The following is a 22257-nucleotide window of genomic DNA, read 5'->3' on the forward strand; positions in this document are numbered from 1 at the left end:
TCTAAATGAAGACCTAGAAAACGAACAAACTCACGTTGAACATGACTAAAACCGAATTCATGCTAATAGGGTCTCACAGCTTCACCAACAATTAGAATGAACAATACTCAAGTGAGCCAGGTTTCAGCTACAAAATCGCTTGGTGTAATAATAGACGATAAACTCAATTGGCATAGTCACATCGAAAAGCTAACAAAAAAGATCGCCTCTGGTATCGGGGCCCTAAAGCGAATTAGGCACCTGATCCCAGCATCAACCTTACATCTCATCTACCAAGCTTTAGTAAAACCTCACTTTGATTACTGTGACATTGTTTGGGGTAGTTGTGGGAAAACGCTACGAGACAAACTGCAGAAATTGCAGAATAGAGCAGCCCGTGTGTTGACATTCTCTAACTATGATGCTGATGCAACTGAGCTACTCGAGTTTTTAGGGTGGAAAAATCTTGCACGCCAGCAGGAAAAAAGCCACCATGATGTTTAGATGTCTGCACGGGCTAGCTCCAAGGTATCTATATTCAAAGTTTACATGGCGTGACTCTGCTTATGACCTCAGGGACTCTGAAAATAAGCTTAATGTTCCACTACCGCGCACTAATTATTACAGAAAAAGCTTTAGCTACAATGGCGCCACATTATGGAACAGTTTACCACGCGATATAAGGAACACAGAGTCTCTGGGGTTATTTAAACGTAAGATCAATGACATTTTTTAAGTCTAACGCACGGCATTCACGGAAAACAGCTTTAGTGTTATAGTATGTAGTTTTAATTTTAAATATCTTAGCGTATGTGATATGTATTTTTATAGGCTGATGAATTGATCGTGTCTAAATAAAGATTACAATACAATACAATACAATACAATACAATTCCAAATCAACGCATACACCAATTCAACCAAGGACCAATTCAATTCTACCTCCAGTCACCGTGCTGCCCTCCACAACAACAGAACTACAGTCACATGCACACAGTTCAATGCCCAGATTGCTCATACCACTCAGAGCAACAAGCACTCCAACAAACAACCACAAACAACCTCCACCATCATAGAGGCCTTCATCATCATACATGTCAATGCTGGAGGATGACAGTTCACCATATGGCAGTTCATCATATGACACTTTTAGCATAGCCCCTTTGAAAAGTCAGGAAATCTGTGTGGGTGATGGGCATGGAAGTGACTGGGATAGCGAGTCCTTTGCCTCCCACATCACACAGGAATTTGAAAGTTTGAAGGCAGAGGTTGACACCCTTTGCACGGAAGTGAAATCCCTTTGAAAAATAGTCAGGGAAATTACGGTATTTAGATAGCCTAAGGATACTTGTGCAGAAAAATATTCTGCTGTAGTTAGGTTACAACCACTCTCGTGTTACCATCCTTGTTCCAAAGGATTTTTAGTTATTGAAAGACAGCACTGTTTCCAGAAGTTATGATCTCACGTCGAATGCCACACTGGACCAATTCCTTTTGCACAAGTAAAATGGAGATATCTTACCATTGGGCAGAATCTTATAGTATTGATTTTGAGCATCTGATCACTTCAGCAACATTCTCTACACTTGATATTATTTTACTACATAAATTAAGCCCCACAGAGAGATACTTTAAGTCATCCACACTTTAAATAAATTAACAATACATTATGTTCCACTGCCTGTTTCATTCTAGCAGTAGAAAAGTTAATGCTGAATGTAAAACATGAATAACACTGGCTTGGCCCAAGGCATTTAATAAGTCGCTTTGAACTTTAAGCTGAAATCACAGCCCCAAATATGATAGCTTTTTAAACTCTGTCTTAGCCCATTAACCCCTAGGGGTTCTCCCTTGGATGGAGTAAGACCGTCCGGCGTTGGATGGAGTAGGACCGTCTGGCCTTGGACGGAGTAAGACCGTCCGGCGTTGGACGGAGTAAGATCGTCCGGCGTCGGACCGAGTAAGACCGTCTGGCGTCGGACCGAGTAAGACCGTCTGGCGTCGGACCGAGTAAGATCGTCTGGCGTTGGACCGAGTAAGATCGTCTGGTGTCGGACCGAGTAAGATCGTCTGGCGTCGGACCGAGTAAGATCGTCTGGCGTTGGACCGAGTAAGATCGCCTCGCGTTGGACGGTAAAATCCACTGGCATTAAACAGAGAAAAATCCACAAGTCACTCTTAGGGAGTAAAGAATTAATGCGTAGACAAAATTGAATTATCTTTTCTGATGTGATGTGAAGGCAAACAAGGTGTCAGAGGAAAGTGAAAGCAATGAGGGAGGCACACTGGTAAGTAAAATGCAGTGTTTTAAGAATGGGTCAGAATGAAATATGTTACAATGTGTGCACAGCAAAAATTTAACTCCAGTGCTGTAAACTTTTTACTGAATTTGAAAATTCAATAGTTAATCTTTGCGTGCTTTTTCTTCACAGGGTACCTTACTTAAGATGGTTGAAAATACAAGTTCATCTTTTGATGGCCTGAAAATGATATTGTTTCACCTCTTTAATGAGGAAGAACTCAGGACCTCTTCCCTGAAGGGTGTTACCACCATTGCTGTACAGTAAGTAAGAGAACTTCTGTCAATATCCTTTTATTAAAGTATTTATGTATATTAAATTTCAAAGCGTTTTAATTTTCACAAGAATTTTTTTATTAATCTTGTTCTTAGATGCAACTTTGATATGATTCAGCAAAATCATTTTGTAAATTCTCATCATCAAATAAGAGTTTCATATTTTCATTATTTAACATTTCATGGATAGTCATGAAAAAATTGTTTATGAATTTCTGCATTATTTTACAGATGATAGCCCTAGTGAAACATCTGCAGCTGAAATATTACAAACCTTTGTGTCCAAAACCTTAGAAGAAAGACCTGACCAAATGGTTACCATATGTATTTCAAGAAAGGCTCTTCTTCATTCAAGCTTGCGTGCCATTCAAAGGAAAAGCTTCAGTTTTTACAAGCCACTTTCTGTAAACTTCTCGGGTGAGGATGCCACTGATGCAGGTGGTCCAAAGAGAGAGTTTTTCATGGTACTGATGCAAAGCACCATGCAGAGGAATGGGGATATATGTGATGGCAATTGGTTTGTGCATGATGTTGATCTTCTACAAGAAGGAAAGTATGAACTTGCAGGTAAAACAGCTTTAGTACTTTTGAAAACACCTTGACTTACAGTTCATTCCAGAATGTATACTGTTAGATCACATTCTATAAGGACAGCTGCCATTTTAAATTTTTACATTCCATAATTTGTAGTACCATTTCCTCCATATTTTGTTTAGTCCAGACTAATGTTTAAGAGGAAATCCAAAAATAGTTTGCTATTTTAAAGTTGACCACCAACATCTTTCAAAGATTCTTTTAACGTATAAACATTGTAAGATGGTTAAATAAAATATTAAACTCCTAGCAATCCATAGTTTTTAGCAGAGGAGACATGTGATTCAAAATCTGGGTGCTGGAAAAGGTCTATGATTTTTTGGTGAATTTTTAAATTTCCACATATTTATCTTTACTATTGACATATTTTTGCTTTACACGAAAAAAATTCAAGATTAAAGTTCCACAATATCCATTGAATTAAGTCATTTAATTGTATTACAGGTTAACTAGTTTCCTGGAGTATCTTGCATGGGGGGACTGGACCGAAGTGTCTGGCAGAGGAAGCCTACTGTGCTGTACACAAAAGAAAAGTAGATCAAACACAAGTGATTGAAGTTATATCTGATCCAAAGCTCAAAGGTATCCTGAAAGATCTCAGGGACACCGATGAAGACAATTTTCTTGAAATTAAAGATAAGCATGCTGACGAATTAGCAGAGTATGGCTATTCTTAAATCTATACTGCAATGTATCGAGATAAGGAGCATATCATTGAAGCCCTTCTTCACCAATCATTTAATTATTCAGTACATGCTGAAATGTCTCAGTTCCGCTATAGAATGAATACTATTGGGGGACTTGGGGACACTGTGTTTGAAAACTATGAAGTATTTCAAGAGGTGTTATGTAACAGAGTTCAACATCTGACATCTGAGTCCTTGAAAAAGCTTTACACTGTCCACTTCTCAGCTTTAGAATCCAACCAAAGGGCCAAGGAGCTGGAAACAATTTATTGTTTTGATCTCTTCCAAAAAGACCTGGAAGAAGGTGAGATTGCTGATGTGAATCTGTCAGATAACAGTAGAATTCTATGATATAACTGGAGAAGAGAGAAGACTTCCCTCATCTTCTACCCATTCTCTGAGCCTTTACCTCCCACGAGGAATCTCTGACCTTGAGGAGTTTAGAAGTATGCTGTGTCAATCACTGAAAGAGGGGTATGGATTTGGAAAATGTTGAAGTTGACTGTACACTTGTGTTTTGAAGTTCGTATTTTTTAAGTTATTCCAGATATATAGATAATTACAGAAATTTTTAGATACATCATTCAAACAGAATGTTTGTATACTCATCAAAGCAGACTTTTAAATTTTCCTTAAATTCAGAATTGTTATTGTTGAACTTATTCCATAGAAGTGCAAACTATTGAGGTACATTGTTCAAATAAAATGTTTATATGCGTCAAAACAAACTTTGTAAATTTTGCTTTTTGGAGTTGTTACTGTTGAAGCAAATAAATCAACCAAAAAATTCTAGCATGATTAGTTAGCATCTTTGATGTGGTTATAAACACTTGTACTTAATGTTTATAAAATAAAAATATTTTATTGGTAGGCCTTTTGGGCAGAAAGTGTCCCCTTCCCTTAAAAGTGCTCTCCCCTTCTAACATTTCTGGATCTGCCCCTGAACTTCATAACTTGCTACTTATGTATAGTATAGTACTTTTATGAACATTTTACTGTACATGGTTAATTTCTCGTACTCGTTGATACAACTCTATGCCATAATTATTCACTGGCTGAAGGGGATCTATAAGAGATATTAGATCTGTTTACCGCTGACTCAAGTTGAGCTCTGTTGGTGGAACAGTTACATCTGACAGATCAAATTCATTAGATTCAGGGCCATCTGGGTCAATACCATAGAATTCTGTATCAATATCTTGATTGGCACTGTCATAGAATTCTTGAACACCAGTTTCACTGGCATGCTCTGATGATAGAATACCATTGGTCCAGATCATAAGAGGTGTCCAATTACGTTCTGTATGAAGGCTGTGATTATTATAAGCTCCTTGAAACTGTTTCAGTGCTCTGTTGATTATTGGTACAAAAACATTGTGTAGTGCATAGAAGTCTGTATCCAATTCGCAATCAATCAATTCATTATCTTCAAGGAAATAAAATAGAGAATAGTATAGCTGTAATACATGGGAGAATACATCTCTCCCTAGTCTCTCAATCCCCTCATTGTGTACACTCTTTCCAGCTATGTGATTACCTCGATCAATTCCTCCGTATTCAATCATGAAGTTAGCAATGTCTACATTCTCTCCACCACAGTCAGAGTGAACCCTTAAAGGCACCCCTTATTTGGAAATAGCTTCACGAAATAAATACAGTATTTGCGCAATTGTTTGTGTTGCAATGTAGGTAAGTGATAAATCTGGAGAAACCATCTATTTTGCCATGTATTACTAGCCTCCACCTGATAAGACTGTAGTGCCCATCAGTATGCTAAAGAGCATTTGGTCCTGGAACATTATAGGAACGCCGTTGTATTACCTTCATCCGTCTCATGCAAACATTTACTGGATCTACCCTTATCATCGACAGGCGGGCTCTTTCTCTTTGAACATGGATGCCTATCCTCTCGAGGTGACCCCTTAATATTCTCAAACCTGAATTTGGTTATGCTGTTATAAGATCACGCATGATACCGTCAAGTTCGCCATCTGTAATATCTGAATAGGTTATGCTGCAAGTAAGACCCAACTCTCGGCATCTTCACCATAACGTTGAGACACAGAGCATAACAGGAATGGTATGCCAAGAAAATCCTATATTTCCAAGGCACTTGATTTGCTCCCCACTAAGGAGGATTTACGGTCTTCCTACATTCCCTTTTTCATTATCCAGGGAAAGATGGTTATGAACTATTGATGAGATGCTCCTGCAGTGATTTGTTCTTGAAATATGATTCTGCCATCTCTCAAGGAAAGCCAAAAGGTGTTGGTACAAAGATGATAACTCTGCATGGCCTCTGGTGGAAAGATGCATTAACTGATTTGTGATATCGATGGCACAATGTAGGTGACTTACTATTCCATCGATGACATCAAGATTGTAACACTCGCTGAGCCTTTCCATATCATTTAACAATGTTTTGATACTGCAAAAAATGCTCTTGTGTTAATGGCCACCATGATGATTCTCTCATATCACAGCAAACCCAAAATTCAGCATTATTTAAAATCCAAATTAATCCTTATCAGTATGTGGAATTATGAACAGGCGCACTAGTCTATAAATGGAGCAAAATTATGGATTGCCACTAACTCCCTAACGAATAGGCCTTATTTCTTACTTTCGTATTTTCTTACTGCATTTACAGGTGTAGGACAAGCAAAAAAGTGGACAAAAGAGGCCAGAAAACGACAGTGCCAGAAAAGAAATTCAAAGAAGCCAAGAATGACCTGCAGGCTGCTATGAAGCAATTGAAAAAATTGGAAAAACTCAAAAGGAAGAAGGAGGAGGAATACCAGGAAACGGTCACTACCTTCGAAAGACCCATTGACAACTTTAAGGTATGTAGAATTTTGTGCACGGTTTCTTGTCAATGCTATTGGTCCTATTGTCCGGGAGTATTCTCTGAATTATCCACGCATGTTTGTAATGATTTGGCACTATTTGGTGCGTCTGACTATTATTTCGATGCTTAGACTATATTTTCACCTGCTGACAGGCACTAGAGGAAGGGAAGGGAGAACAGTAGGAATCAGACGTGGGGAAAAAGTGTAAACATTGTTGGGAAATCAAAACTTTTGAAATTCAGCGTGGTTTAACAGGAAAATATCTCTTTTCAATTTATTACATCTATCTTTCTACTTAGGAAAAGTTGCGCACAAATGTTTCCTGCAACAATTCTAGGGTGGACATACCTTGCAACATCGCTCAAAGAGGGGGTCATAAGGGCATAAGGGGGTTCATAAGGGGGGTCCGAAAACCACAAAACTGCGTGAAAAAGAGATGCAAAATCGGGCATAAATACGTTAAAACAGTAATACCGCATCGACTTTTATCAAAATGTATGGAAACCGCAAACTGCATAGTGTTGTAAAACTACAAAACCGCAAGTTAAAATGAAAATTTTCGCAAAACTGCATTAAAAATTACGCAAAAATTGCATCAACGCAAACCCTTATACCCGGGCCCTCCTCAAAACTTCAAATGTTGTATTTTCTGTCCACTGCAGAATGGTTGCACACCAAAATGGAGTGCCACTTATCTGAACTAAAAAGACAGAGTATGTAGTAGAGATGTACACATGCTGGAACTTCGTTGTGCACAATGCGAAGATACAGTGTAGAACAGAGACGCTCAGGGGCGTACATACCACATACTCACGTGTGTCCAGCTGAAATCTGAAAATTTCTTTTCAATCTGACAAAAACATTATTTTCCATTGCCTGAACGCATTCTTATCTTTAGATTGGCTGATTTGAATTTATTTCATGTATATTGTTTCTTTTTTAATTCAGTTGGCTGATAGATAATTCAAATAAACAACTAACTACTGTGTTTCATTGACGCATTTATTTCCTGTAGTATCCCACGGAAGATGCAGGAAATGGCATTTCTGCCAACATTTGAAATTTTCCAGACCCCCCTAGTGGGGAGCCTCTGCCAATCAAAATAGTACCCTTCGGAGTACAGTTACAAAATCGCTAGCTACGTCTGTTATGCATGCTGCTCTTGATTCGACCCTGCTGTTTAGTTTCCCTCAAGCTAAACACACTGCACTCTTTAGTGGTCAGGTCAGCGGTGGGAACAAGATGGTGGCAGATTTATTTTGTCCGATGTTTTACAAATATTTCTCATTTTAACGTACAGGTTTTTTGTCTTTTTCCTTGTGTATTTGTTGCGTGTTAACATGCAGACTGATGCACTTACTGTGGAGGCATTACGAACTATACTCGATAAAAAACTCGCTCCTTTGAAAACGGAGATTGCGGAACTGAGGCAGTTTATAGATTTTGCAAGCAATAAGTATGAAGAGGTTAATAGACCAAGAGACCTTAAACAAGACAATTACCAAGGAGAATGAATTCCTAAAGTCAACAGTCAATGCACTGGATTCTCATGTAAAAAAGTTACAAATTTTGTGCAATGATATGGAGCAGTACTCACAAAGAGAATGTGTTGAGATTCAAGGAATTCCTGTGTTCAAGCATGAAGACACAAACAAGATCGTCGTGCGAGTGGGCGACCTAATAGCTATTGAAATCAAAGAAGATGATATCTCGCTTTCTCATCGACTGCCTACAAGCAGCAAGTACAAAGGTAAAAAGTCCGTACCTCCTATTATTGCTAAGTTTGTCTGACGTAATGTTAAAGAAAGATATTTCAAAGGCCATAAACAACTCAAGAACCGTTCAACTTGTGACCTTGGCTTTTCACTCGAGAGGCGTATCTTCATAAACGAGAGCTTGACAGAAAGAAATAAAGGTTTGTTCAACAAGTCTGTGAAGACGAAGAGGATCTGAATATCTCATACATTTGGATTTCAAATGGTAGAATTTACTTGAGGAAAAGTCAAGATAGTCAGGTTATACCTATCAACAACAAGGACGATCTGAAAAAGCTGTATCCAAGTTAAGTAAAGTAACTATGATTCATCAGGGTAATGAGTTATTCGCATTGCTCCTGTGGAAAAAATAATAGGGAAATCAATTCAGACAGGGCTAATGAGATGAGAACCTTGCCTTACCTAAGCATAACCTCTCCAGTCTCAAACATTCCACATGTTACAAATCTGGCCATTGATAAGCATATGCCTTTAAACAGTAATTTTGCATATTATACTACTCATGAATTTCATAGTATATTGATGACATTAAATTAAAATATTGCTTTCTACACATAGCTATTTTAATTATTATACATCCTCCTTAGATTACTTTACACATAGCTTAATGTCTTTATTGCTGTAATTATCATCATCTTTGTATGGTGATGTTGTAAGTGTGCACGGGTATGTGTGTGTGTGTGTATGTGATAGTTTAGGTCTTACCTCCGCTGTAAATATTCAATTTACACTATTTAAACCAGCTCTCTGGTGTTTTTAGCTACTTAGTTATTTCAGGGAGCTGGTAACCCTTAAAAAGCTTATCAAGTCAGTTTTTACAAATGACTGATTTCTAAATTATGGGGTAATAAAGTTGCTGTTGTTGGTTGTTCTTGTAGAAAACAAAAACACGTGTTGAAAACATGGCAAAGTTAAGCATATCAGGAATTTTTAATTGACAATTACAAATTCTATCGTGGACTTATAGTTTGGCCAAATGCTAGAGAAACCATTTTATTCCACCCTCAAACCGTATCTGCAACTCAAAATGCAATATTTTTTGTAGAGTAGGTTAGCAAGGGCAAGAGTGAACAAAAATTAGCTGCAACTGAAGTGGACACTGACGATGGGACAGACCAAACGTCTCATACTGACATCGGGGACGACGATTTCATCAAGGACGATCATTGGGAAAAGGAAACAAAAGACGATGAACAAGGAGCAGAGTGTGCTCAAAAAAAGACTAAAGGTTAGTTCGTGCGCATGACTGAAGAATTAGTGGATCATGGCTGATTTATATGCGAGTCGAATCCAATGACACTTTCCCCCTGGGTATTTGACTTGCTCTTAAATAAATTGGTCAAAATCTCTACTGGTCGGGGCCACAATATCTTCCACACTTTGCAGACTAAGGATTACCTTAAAATCGATTTTGCAAGTTTTGATTCTGATTCAAGATTTTGTTCCGTAGAAAGCAATCGGTTATTTCAAAATGTAGTGGGTAATTATAAAAAACAGTAGATCAGACATGTAACTGCAGGATTTCGACAGAGCCTCAGCTTCTTGACCTCATTTTCGTTGTTATAATATGTTTCAGTTGCTTTACCCTGCAAGAGTAAAGATAATATTAGATTTGTGATAATAACGGTTAATGATTTTTAATGAATTTTTTTAACATGAATATTAAATTGCTTCAATTGTAAAAGTTATTGTTTATTGAAATACAAAGAAGCTGTTCCTAGGAGCTGTTCCTGATAACCTTTTCCTGATCACCTTACCTGGGAGGGTTTCACGACCTCCACGTAAACATGGCCCGAGTGATATGTTAGATTTTAACATACCTCTGCTAGGAGGTATGTTAACATCTTAGTTAGAATCTTAAAATCTTAGCCTTTACCCATTGAAGCATCACTGAAGCATCACTTAAGCATTGGCCAAGTGTCGGCCGAGTGTCGAGTGAGTGTCGGCCAAGTGTCGACCAACTGTCTACTGAGGTGTCGACTGACTATTTTCCAACTAACGACCTACTACATATGATCCACGATCCTCGCAGTAGATAGCGCTATTTATGCAATAGCGAAAATCAGACCTGAAAAAAATCAGGCCTGTACGGGACTCGAACCACTGACCTCTGCGATACTAGTGCAGCGCTCTACCAATTGAGCTAACAAGCCAACTGGGAGGGGGCCGTTAAGTTGATTCATAATAAACCTGTGAAAGTGATAAATGAGATACAATGAATATATGAGGTTCATATATTTTGAACTGTGGTATTAGATATGTATGATGCATGATCCTCGCAGTAGATAGCGCTATTTATGCAATAGCAAAAATCAGACCAGAAAAAATCAGGCCTGTACGGGACTTGAACCACTGACCTCTGTGATACTAGTGAAGTGCTCTACCAATTGAGCTAACAAGCTAACTGGGAGTGGGCTGTTAAGTTGATTCGTAATAAACCCGTGAAAGTGATAAAGGATTGTGCATCATACGTATCTAATACCGCAGTTCAAAATATATGAACTTCATATACTCATTGTATCTCATTTATCACTTTCACGGGTTTATTACGAATCAACTTAACAGCCCGCTCCCAGTTGGCTTGTTAGCTCAATTGGTAGAGCGCTGCACTAGTATCACAGAGGTCAGTGGTTCGAGTCGTGTACAGGCCTGATTTTTGTCAAGTCTGATTTTCGCTATTGCATAAATAGCGCTATCTACTGCGAGGATCGTGCATCATACGTATCTAATACCGCAGTTCAAAATATATGAACTTCATATATTCATCGTATCTCATTTATCACTTTCACGGGTTTATTACGAATCAACTTAACAGCCCGCTCCCAGTTGGCTTGTTAGCTCAATTGGTAGAGCGCTGCACTAGTATCGCAGAGGTTAGTGGTTCGAGTCCCGTACGAGCCTGATTTTTTTCAGGTCTGATTTTTGCTATTGCATAAATAGCGCCATCTACTGCGAGGATCGTGCATCATACCTATCTAATACCGCAGTTCAAAATATATGAACCTCATAAATTCATTGTATAACGACCTACTATCGACCAACTATAGTAATATAGTTTATATCCGACCACTTGCAGCCCAGGGGCTGAATTACGGGTGCAGTGTAAGGTTGAGAACAGACGTCAGCATATCAGGTGCCTCTGGCAGCCACTTCAGTCTATCGATCCCACCTTCCCAGCCACCCCTGCCCCAGGGGAGGACATCCATCACATAGTAATCTCGTGTGTGGGAAATTAAAGTCTCCTACCCCAGCCCTGCAGGAGACGGGACCTCCATTTATTCATCCCTATCCAAGAAGACTAGAATATCTAACCATATCTTGAAAGATACGGTTATGGTTATATATTATAGAAAGGTAGCAAATTCTTCTCAATTATTTTAAGGCCTTGAGTGTTGGTTTGGCCAGGGCTCGAACCCTCGACCTTCTGCACAACAGTCCAGCGCTGTATCGATTGAGCTAACAGGGAGGCGACTATTCACTGACTGTCTACCGACTGTCGACCAACATGTCGGTTGCCATGTCAGCTGACACTACCTATAGTAACATTGATCCAGACCCTCTACCTCAAAAACTGAGACCTATTGAAAAACATTTGGATACGGGAGATTTTAAAAGAAAGAAGTCAAGGTGATTTTTACAAGCACATAGTTATTAGCATGGAGTATGACCTGGAGGAGCTACAGCTTGGGAGATCATGAATTTTACTTGTCGTGTTTACATGCAGGCTATGCCAAGCAGTAAAATTAAACGTTGAATATAGGATAAGTAAACTTTTGGCTGCTAGATTTACACTGTATATCTGATTCAGAAAGAAAAAGTGAGCTTTCTGGGTCATCATGATCTCCCAAGTTGTAGCTTTAGTCTAGGTCATAGTTTGTTCTGATAACTATGCCCAGGTTGTAAAGATCACCTAGACTTCTTTCTATTAAAACATCCCATAACCAAAAGTTTTTTGATGAGTCTCAGTTTTAGAGGGGTCTTAGATCTTAGGTCTTAGTTTTGTGACACCCTACTAGCTACTGAAATACTGCAGTGACTGAAAACATGATAAATTGTTAAAGTGGCCCATGAATGAATGAAAACTTAACTTAAATTGCATTTGACTAATGATCAAATATTCCCTTTTTTCTTTAGGATGATGCAAATATTGAAGGCTTCCTAAATAAATTAAGTAGTAATTGCCATCTAGTGGCCACTATTGATCCGGATAACGTACAGTTATTTGTGGTTCTAGAAAATGAAATTATAATTGAGAGAGCCTGCCAGATGACTGGCCTTTTTTCTCTTTTTGCTTCACTCAAAGTGTTCAACTTGGAAACCCCTCAGAAACTTAAATATTGTTTTAAGTTTCTTGAGTATATCTTTGGGATCAACCAAAAAAAACGTACTCCTCCCTACCAGGTGGTGTACGTCACAATTCTCGGCCAATCGGTAAGCTCCATTTGAACAATATCTTTCGCGGTAGAGAACAGTTTACTTGAGAGGGAAGACTTCTCGTGAAAAGTCCTTTTCCTGCAACATGCTGTGATTCTTGGGAAAATCAACAATTGGAAAACGAAGATAGTTACATAGACGCTGTTTTGGCTATTTTAAACTACTGCGTTGGAGCTCCACGAATGTTATACGAACTCTCAAAGTTGATGTGGTAGGATCGACCGCCATGTTGCCATATTTCTAAATTTCACACCTTTTTGTTCGCTCGGCGATCGTTATTCTGGTTTGATACGGATGAGAGAATAATTCAACCCTTCACCTTTTAAATTTCTGGGGTCTATCCGGGTCTACCCCTGATAGTTTTGGCAACAGAAGCCATCATAGATGAAGAGGTCGGCCAAACCAAGCGGGTCAACTCCCAGGAAACCTGAGGAGAAACTTAATAGATGTCCACCAGATGATCCAAAATCACGGAAGTCCTAATTTAGTTTTTAACCCGAAAAGGTAAGGAACTAGGTTTAAAGTGATTTTAGCAAACGTTTTGTAAAATCTTATCTTTCAATAGTCCTTTTTACAGTTGTGGGCTTGGTGGCCAAGCCTTTGAACAGGAGTGAGGCTAAGGGTGACCTTGTTATGATAGAGATGTTGCTGCTTTTCAAATGCAAATTTCTTTGTTATCACGTTAACTAGATACAGGTCTCCATCACAACAGGGTCATCCTTAGCCTCACTCCTGTTCAAAGGCTTGGCCACCAAGCCCACAACTGTAAAAAGGACTATTGTTGACTTGTATGGGAATTGAATGAGGGAAAACCTATGAAGTTTTAGAATGAATTTGAGTAGTTTTATTTACTTATACAATTCTGAGCTTATTTTACAAAGAGCTCAAAGCTTTTCTTGCTGAACTTGTATCTGTTATTCCTTTGCTGCAGTCAGGTGATCAATGACCTTAATAAACTAAATTTAAAGTTGTGAGATTTAACGCAACCATTTAGTCAACACAGATCTCCTTTAATAAAGATTTTGAAATTAAAACAGTTCAGTGTTTTGGACAAGAAATGTTCCATCAAAGGTAAACCTACTGGCACTGAAATATTACTACAGTCACTAAGCTGGTGCTATATCGTGTGGCAAATACTAATTATTTCATTTTAGTTTTGTTTAAATTTAATAGTAATAATAAAAATAATAATATAATAATAATAGTCTTTATTCCATCATAAGATAAAACTACATATCTTATGTTACAATGAATTTGGAAATACTACAACAGAAATTTGGTTTTCCTTGCTTTCAGAATGATCAATCTCTTCAGCCCCCATCCTGGTCAACAGAGGAGAGAAGAGCCTTGGTGGAATACATTGCTCTTTTCACTCCTTTACCTGAGAACCAGTGATTTAGTCAGCCCACTTTTAAAGACACTGTCTTTTGGGAAAAATGTGCAAAGGCTGTATCGTGTACCAGTGGAAAGCCATAGACATAGCTAAAAACATAGGTAAAAAATGACTATTTATGGATTGAGAAGTGAAACTATACTATTTTAATTACCATAGTATTGAAACAGCCCAATCATCAGACATATTTAAAGCCTATGCTAATAGTATGTTTTTACTATGTTTAGCTATGTTTTACCTATGCAATGCTTGAGACTGCCTATGTAAATACTATTGTGCATGCAAACCACATAGTGTAGGGTATGTAAAGGTTATGTTGATACTATGAAAAATCTATTGAAAAAATTGATAGGTTTTAAACATCTATGTAAAATCTATTTTAGAACTTCACATAGTTTTTTAATAGCTATTTATTACCTATGTGTTACATGGGCTGATTTTTTATCTTGACATACATAGTAATACATCCTACTTATTTACTATATAACAATAAAAATCTCTGAAATATTGTAACATAGCTTTTACATACTGCTATGCATTTCCTATGCAATGTAGAGTGTAACTTTTGGATCTAACAAACATAGTGAATACATCCTATTTATTTACTATGTAACAATACAAAACTTTGAAAAAATGGTAACATAGCTTTTACATACTGCTATGTATTTCCTATGCAATGTAGAGTGTAACTTTTGGATCTAACATACATTAGTAAATACAACCTATTTATTTACTAGTTAACAATACAAAACTTTGAAAAATAGTAACATAGCTTTTACAAACTGCTATGTACTTCCTATACAATGTAAAGTGTAACTTTTAGATCTAACATACATAGTAAATACATCCTATTTATTTACTATGTAACAATACAAAACTTTGAAAAATGGTGACAGCTTTTACATACTGCTATGTATACTTGCTATACTGCAGGTGATTAAGTTTGAAGAAGTCACTCATTGCCCTAACACACATTGTAAATACATCTTATTTATTAACTATGTAACAATTTATATCAATCACTTTGGGTAAAACAAATATTTATATAGCACTTTATTAAAAATTGGATCATTGGATAATGCAATTCAAGACTTTTTATTGGCTTAGCCATTGTGGTATATGAGCCAATATACTATAATCTACAAACAAGGTAAGCATGCACGTCAGCTTAAAATCAAAAGGGAGCTAAAAATCCGTTTTCTTCTTACAAAATAATAATTTCATGGGGGCGTTTTTTTTAACAGTTATTCCACTCGCGCTTGTTGGATATGAGATGATTATAGCTAACTCGGTGCTACGCGCCTCGTCAGCTATCTATCATCTCATATCCAATGTGCGCTCATGGAATAATTGTTAAATATACTTTCCACCTAGCAAAAAACTGTACAAAAACAGCCCAAAATTAACAAGAACATTTAGGCTTAGCAAAAGAACAAGATTTCTGTGCCTTCTAAATCACGGAGATATTCAATTTCAAGAGCTCTAAAATGCATAAAGTGACTCCCCTATTGCTTAAGAGTGGCTATTTAAAATTTCAAAGAAAGTGGTTTAAACATCAGGGCTGCATGTGCCATAAGGGTGCAGCCCAGGTACCTCAGACAACTAACACTTGCCTCTGGGTCACCACATAAACCTAATTTTTTCATATAGGAGTTGTGCTGGGTGCCCTGAATCTCTTAGTATGGAGCTATTGAGAGCTCCTTGTAATTTTTTCTAGTGCACATGCAGCGTTAAAACACGTATTTTTTCTGTTACTCATACATAAAAAAAAATTGCTACTCTCAGTCTTTTACAAAAGGATTTGGTAGCATACACAAGAAACATCCCGATGAGATATTCACTATCAGAAATTTCCTCAATATATTCTCCACAAGAACAGCTATTAGTCTGAAAGAGAGAAAAATAATTTAAATCACCATGTAAATGTGTTCTTTTTGTTTTCTTCCACATTGCAAGGCTGAATAGATAAATACCCTTTGAAAGATTAGTTGTAATTAAAATAATCAACTGACTATCTTTGCCAAACTTAACTAATATTAATGATTTTCATGGTTTACTCACTCAAGCCTTTAACCTCGCCAGGCTCTGAGAGTTAACAAAAGCTGTATACTCGAAATATAATAATTTTGTGCAATTAAAAAAGCTAATGTGCTGTAAAATTTGCTCCACCTGTTTACGCCATGAGAAATATATTCTTTCTTTTAAATAAGAACACCACAGAATATCACACACCAATAATATTAGTCTTAAAATATGACAGGAGGGTACCTTTTGGATGTTTTAACTCTTGTGGTGTGGTTCACCACTGTCCTCCCTCGGTATTTAGGCAGCTGGTCATAATCTCTCTCCAAAACTTCAATAATGCCATAATAATTACTGGCCAAATTGCAACAGCACTTTTGATAAGCACAAATTGCTTGCTGACATTTTTCTTCAACCTTAGCATAGGTGTGTATTTGTACCAAATTTGTTGTTACCCTGAAAGTCTTGGGATTCAATAGTAAAATCATTTCATGCTACCCCTTACTGAAAAAGATGGCCTTGAAGTATACTTTAATTGTATAACAAGTATACTACATCAGTAGTGGTTATACTGCAATCATACTTAACAATACTTCAATAGTACTGCACTTACTTAAGTACATCTGCAGTACCCTTTCTGATGTACACTTTAAGTATACTGCTCAAGTGAAAATCATTTTCTTTGTTGTTGATGTTGGATTCAAGTATACTTTAAGTATACTGCTCGAGTGAAAATCATTTTCTTTGTTGTTGATGTAGGGTACAAGTATACTTTAAAAGTCTCACACAAATATACCAGGAGATGTATATACCTGTACATGTTTATCATGAGATTTATTATTTAAACTAAGTTTTAGTAAATCTTAACGTTAATATACATTTTTTCATAAAGCAGCAGTCAGTTACATTAAGTGCAAATTGTCAATTTAAATCCAATGTAGTCATATCACAGATTTGCTTTCTAACCTCAATGGCCTCTTGGATTCCACGGTAATAAAAGTTTATATTGTGATGCAAAATGTCTCATGTCCGGAGATGTGCCAAAATCATAATACATAAACATAATAATAAGGATGGGCCAACGCTTCGGACTGTGCACATTCATTTGTAGGCAAGAATTCTAACGTACTTTAATCGCTTTCTTCTCTTGTACAAATGTTTCTTTGTTATAAGATGCACCAATGATGCTTTTGGCACCACTGCTAGCTCATGCAGAGGAAGCGAAAGACTGAGGAGTCGAGATGGCTGTTTTGGAGCTCGGTTATGGTCCAACTTCGTTGATTTGGTTACTGGTACACTGTGAACATCTAGGCTACTAAGCTCTTATATCTCCTAAAATGGTATCCATCTGTCATAATAATGAGGGTAAAACACGTTTGTAATCACTTTTCAAAATTGTGATTGCATGCCTTCTGTTGTTTCTCACCTTTGCCATGAACATAACTCAAGTCAGGGTTTCGAGTCTTTGTTTCCTCCACAGGTTTCGGCCACAGATCTTGCATTTGAAGTACGTTTGATTCTTCTCGATTATTTCTACGTAGAGTGAGTTCACATCATTACTTAGATCATCTTCAGAACATGGATCCAAGGCAAAACCATTGTCAACATCCACCGTCCATCACTCAAACCTTTGCGCGTCCTCTTAACACTGCAATCAGGTAAGCCAGTGGATTCTCTTTACAAGCCAATGACAATTCCCAAAATGTCCACGTGATCATACCAATAACAAAGAAAACTCCATTTCTCGCTCATCTTTGAATGTACTTTTCATCCGTTGATCGCTCGTTAATTTATTTCTAGTCTTTTCTTGACTGTTTTGCTTAACATAACATCTCTAAAGATGTGGTTTACCATTGTTCAATGGAAAAAAGAGAATTGCACGAGCGTTGTAAATGGAAAGCAAGTCGTCGGCGCCGTGAAGTTAAAAGAAAGAACAACAGTTATCGACTGGCAGGTACAAGAGTTGAGCGGCCATTTATAAAGCAACGGATTCTGAAAGTTTGTGGTGGGTACAAATTACGATATTAGGTACTTGATCAAACCTGAGAAGCGAATCGGTCACTTGCATGCCACAGTTTCTTAAGTTTACACTTTACAATAAAATATATCTATCCGTAGGCTAAAGGTTTCAGGATTATTTTTGTTGCGTTTGGCAAGCTGTGAGCCCAGCAGACAAAAGACAAACAGCTGCTTAAGTCTGCAGTTTGGGATAACTTTATGCTAAATTTATGCTTTGCCTGCAGTTTGGGATAACTTCAATGCAATTAATTATTACAGTTACAACAAGAATTTGATTTTAAAAAATCAATTATTTAACAGCCTTTCACTCCCAAGAGTGTTCAGTCCAACCACAGGCAGCCCAAGCTCACTACTAGAATAGTGGACGTGACTCTTACCGTGTTGCGTAACGTTTTATATTTATAAAGGTTTGTATGGGATGTTATCGGTTTGCCTTAAGAGAGAGAAAAAAATGTCTTGTTTTGAAATAAAATGGGCTTACCTTATTGCCTCGTTTTCTTTGTTGATTCCGAGCGTCTCAGGCCATTTTGAAGCGTTTTCGGCGAGTTAGCGCTATGTTGGTGTTCAACTGCTAAAAGAAAGACAAGGCCGGAAACCTCTTTTAGAAGCGTCCATCGCCCAAAGTGAATCATTCCGCTACAAAATTACCACCAGGCTCGATTCCTCCAGAAAATCAAAGCAGAGATGTTGCAGTTCCATTTTCCATTCACTCGATTCACAATTCCTCCCACAGATCTTTCACTAGTGATACTTTTATCTCCAGATCGATCGGCTTTCCAATTTCGAATTTGGCTGCTTGAAACGTTCGCGGCCTGTTCGCTGATTGCACAGTATGTTGGGTAACAAAAATAAGCCCGGCGAGGGTAGCCAGCGGCCTGCAGTCCAAAAACAAACCCGTTAGCTCCCCTGGTCCCCTCGAGAGGTTTTGTCAAGACCGCATTGATTTGATCGACCAATCAACATCGAATGGAAATGTGTTTACTAATTAAAATATCTCAGTGGAAACCCGAGATCGATCGCCATGTGCACGTTCCTGAGTGTCAAGCAATGAACGAAACCTGAGGCGAAATTCCCCTTGCTTAACAACATAAGTACGTTATCTTGCCATTTGTTTTATGAGGCTCTCTGTACACAGAAGTTTCAGGAATGGACAGTTGTGTTCAGACATTCGTTAATAATATTTCACGCTATTTTGCTGGTTTACTGTAATGATTTCTCGCCGGTTTTCAGGGTTCAACTAAATGAAGATCAACAAAGAATTGTTGATTTTGCTGCTGAAGGCCACAATCTGTTGATTACAGGACAAGCGGGAGTGGGGAAATCAGAAGTTGTTAAGCAGATAATAAAAACCTTAAATGCTCGTGGAAGGAATGTCGGTATCGTATGCTCCAGTGGTATAGCATGCCAAGTATATGGTAAAGGTTTAGCTTCAACTGTTCACTTGTTCTACGGTTTTATGACAGCTGATCTACCATGGCGTCAACTGATCGACAGATCGATCAGCAATTCCATAGTAAACGCCCGTGTCAAGGCCGTAGATGCGATATGGGACGAACCCAGTATGTCCAGTCGAAGAATGTTCGAGCTTGTGAACTTAATGCACCATGAGTTGGCAGACAGACCAATAGATCAAACCCTTCCATTTGCAGGAAAACAGATCATGCTGGTTGGGGAGTTTTTACAGCTTCAAACTGTAGCTAACATGTTTGACGAAGGATGTTACATGTTCGAGTCTGCCTTATTTGACATTGCGATAAGCCATCGCTTCGCTCTTACTAAACTGATGCGCCAGTCCGAAGAAGACCAGCGTTTTTTGAAAGCGCTGACAGAAATAAGGTTGGGTGTTTGTAGCATGGAATCCGAGGAATATCTTTACTCCCTGAAAAGGAACTTACCTGAAGTGTTGGAACAAAGTGCTACGCATTTATTTTTTCGCAAAATACCCGTAGCAATAAGGAATAGGAGAGAACTTCAGAAAATTCCTGGAGAACTTTTTCTTTATCACGCCTCATATGAAAATGAGAATTCCAGAAGCATGAGCTGGCCGGGGGTACCAGTCTTACAGCTGAAGTGAGGCTGCAAGGTTATGCTTATCTGGAATAAATCAGACGACCTAAAGAATGGAAGCGAAGGTGTTTTTACTGGAGTGCAGGGCGATGATCTTCAGGTCTTCTTTGAAAGCACTGGTTTGGTGAACATCTCAAAAGAAACTTGGATCAGGTGAAACAGGACAGGAAATCGCACAGGAAGTGTCACTCAGTATCCTCTTGTTTTGGCTTACGCGGTAACTTGTCATAAATCTCAAGGGCTAACACTTGCTTCTGCAATTGTGCACTGTTCACGCAAATACGTCTCTGGATTAATTTATGTCGCCGTATCCAGGGTTACGTCTCCTGAACACATACAAATTCTGGATTTCAGTCCTCGGCAGCTGTTAAAACCTGACACTCGAGCTGTCGAACATTGCACTTCCCAACATTTACATGCTCCCATTGCAGACCTATCCTGTTGCCGCAACAAAAATTGAGAAAGGGAGCAACTCATGCCAGTGAAAGATCGATTTCAAGGGTGCGAAGAGTGTGATGAACCATTTTCATTTCCATTACAGTTTTTCGAAGGCCCAGTGAGAGCTTCGCTTGAGGATGAAGTGCCCATTGCAATGGAACTGATGGAAATCTATCAACAGTTTTTGGTGCATGAATCTAAACCCGTGAGTCCACCGGCCCATTTTTTTCGAAAGATTCGAGACTTTTTGTTATCGCAGAAAAAAAGCAATGTAGTATCCATGTTTCTCGAAGAGAAGAACAGCGCTATTGACATCTTGCTGAATGAAAGGTCATCCAACAAAGTTGAGACTTTCGTCCAGCTAATATGGTTTCATTGTTTCTTGATGTTAGAAAACGATATTGTGGAGAATGCAGAAGAGATTGTGGTTAATGTAAGCCGTCAAGTCTTTACGGAAGTTACTTCCAGTGTGCACGAATTTTTCACCGGCAGTGATTCTACAAATTATGTCTGTACTTTGTTTAACGTTAGCAAAACCAAACCACCCCAGAGGGCAATCGCCGTTCAGTTTTCAACTGAGGTGTATTGGCACGTTGTAGAAATGTTGATTTCCGTTGTTGGTCAACAATGACGAGAAGAGACTGTTTTGTTTAAAGTGGAGCAAATGAGTGGAGTAGGGAGATCTAAGGTGCCTCATGTTGGTGGTTGGGCGGTGAGGAAAGTTTTGACTCGTGCCAGGAAATACATCCAGAAGGAAGTCTATACAAAGAGCAGCACAACCCTTGCAACAGTCGAAAACCAACAAACTCTTTGCCAATTGCTGGAGGAGAACATTATTCAACCCTATTCTGAGTTGTCTGAAAGTTCGAAGTTTAAGGAAACACTCGAAGTAACTGAAGGAAGACAATTTTGCGAAAGGGGTCTCATTCACATTTGCGATGAGGCATACCTTATCTTTCTGCATTTAGAGCAGAGGCGAGTTGAGTTGCTGAATGTACATATTTTGAAAAGAGCCCGTGACGAAATGGTCGAAAAGGCCATGATGGAGCTAAAAGGAGATGAAGAATTGTCTTTCTTTTAGCAGTTGAACACCAACATAGCGCTAACTCGCCGAAAACGCTTCAAAATGGCCTGAGACGCTTGGAATCAACAAAGAAAACAACAAGGCAATAAGGTAAGCCCATTTTATTTCAAAACAAGACATTTTTTTCTCTCTTTTAATGCAAACCGATAACATCCCATACAAACCTTTATAAATATAAAATGTTACGCAACACGGTAAGAGTCACGTCCGCTTTTCTTGTAGTGAGCTTGGGCTGCCTGTGGTCCAACTTAAGAAGAAATCTCTCAATTCAACTTGCAGAATCAATAAAAACAAACATAGCATTTCCTTCACAAATCTTACCATAAAAAACAGGAGATTGCG

At 38.2% G+C, this 22257-nt stretch overlaps 1 pseudogene; it reads left to right on the forward strand.

The window, feature by feature from the left end:
- The first annotated feature begins 8264 nt into the window (after positions 1–8264).
- On the forward strand, positions 8265–21912 carry LOC148728334 (uncharacterized; annotated as a pseudogene).
- Positions 21913–22257: the final 345 nt, after the last annotated feature.

The sequence above is a fragment of the Stylophora pistillata genome, chromosome 6 (assembly GCF_964205215.1).
Source record: "Stylophora pistillata chromosome 6, jaStyPist1.2, whole genome shotgun sequence".
NCBI classification, from domain to species: Eukaryota; Metazoa; Cnidaria; class Anthozoa; order Scleractinia; family Pocilloporidae; genus Stylophora; species Stylophora pistillata.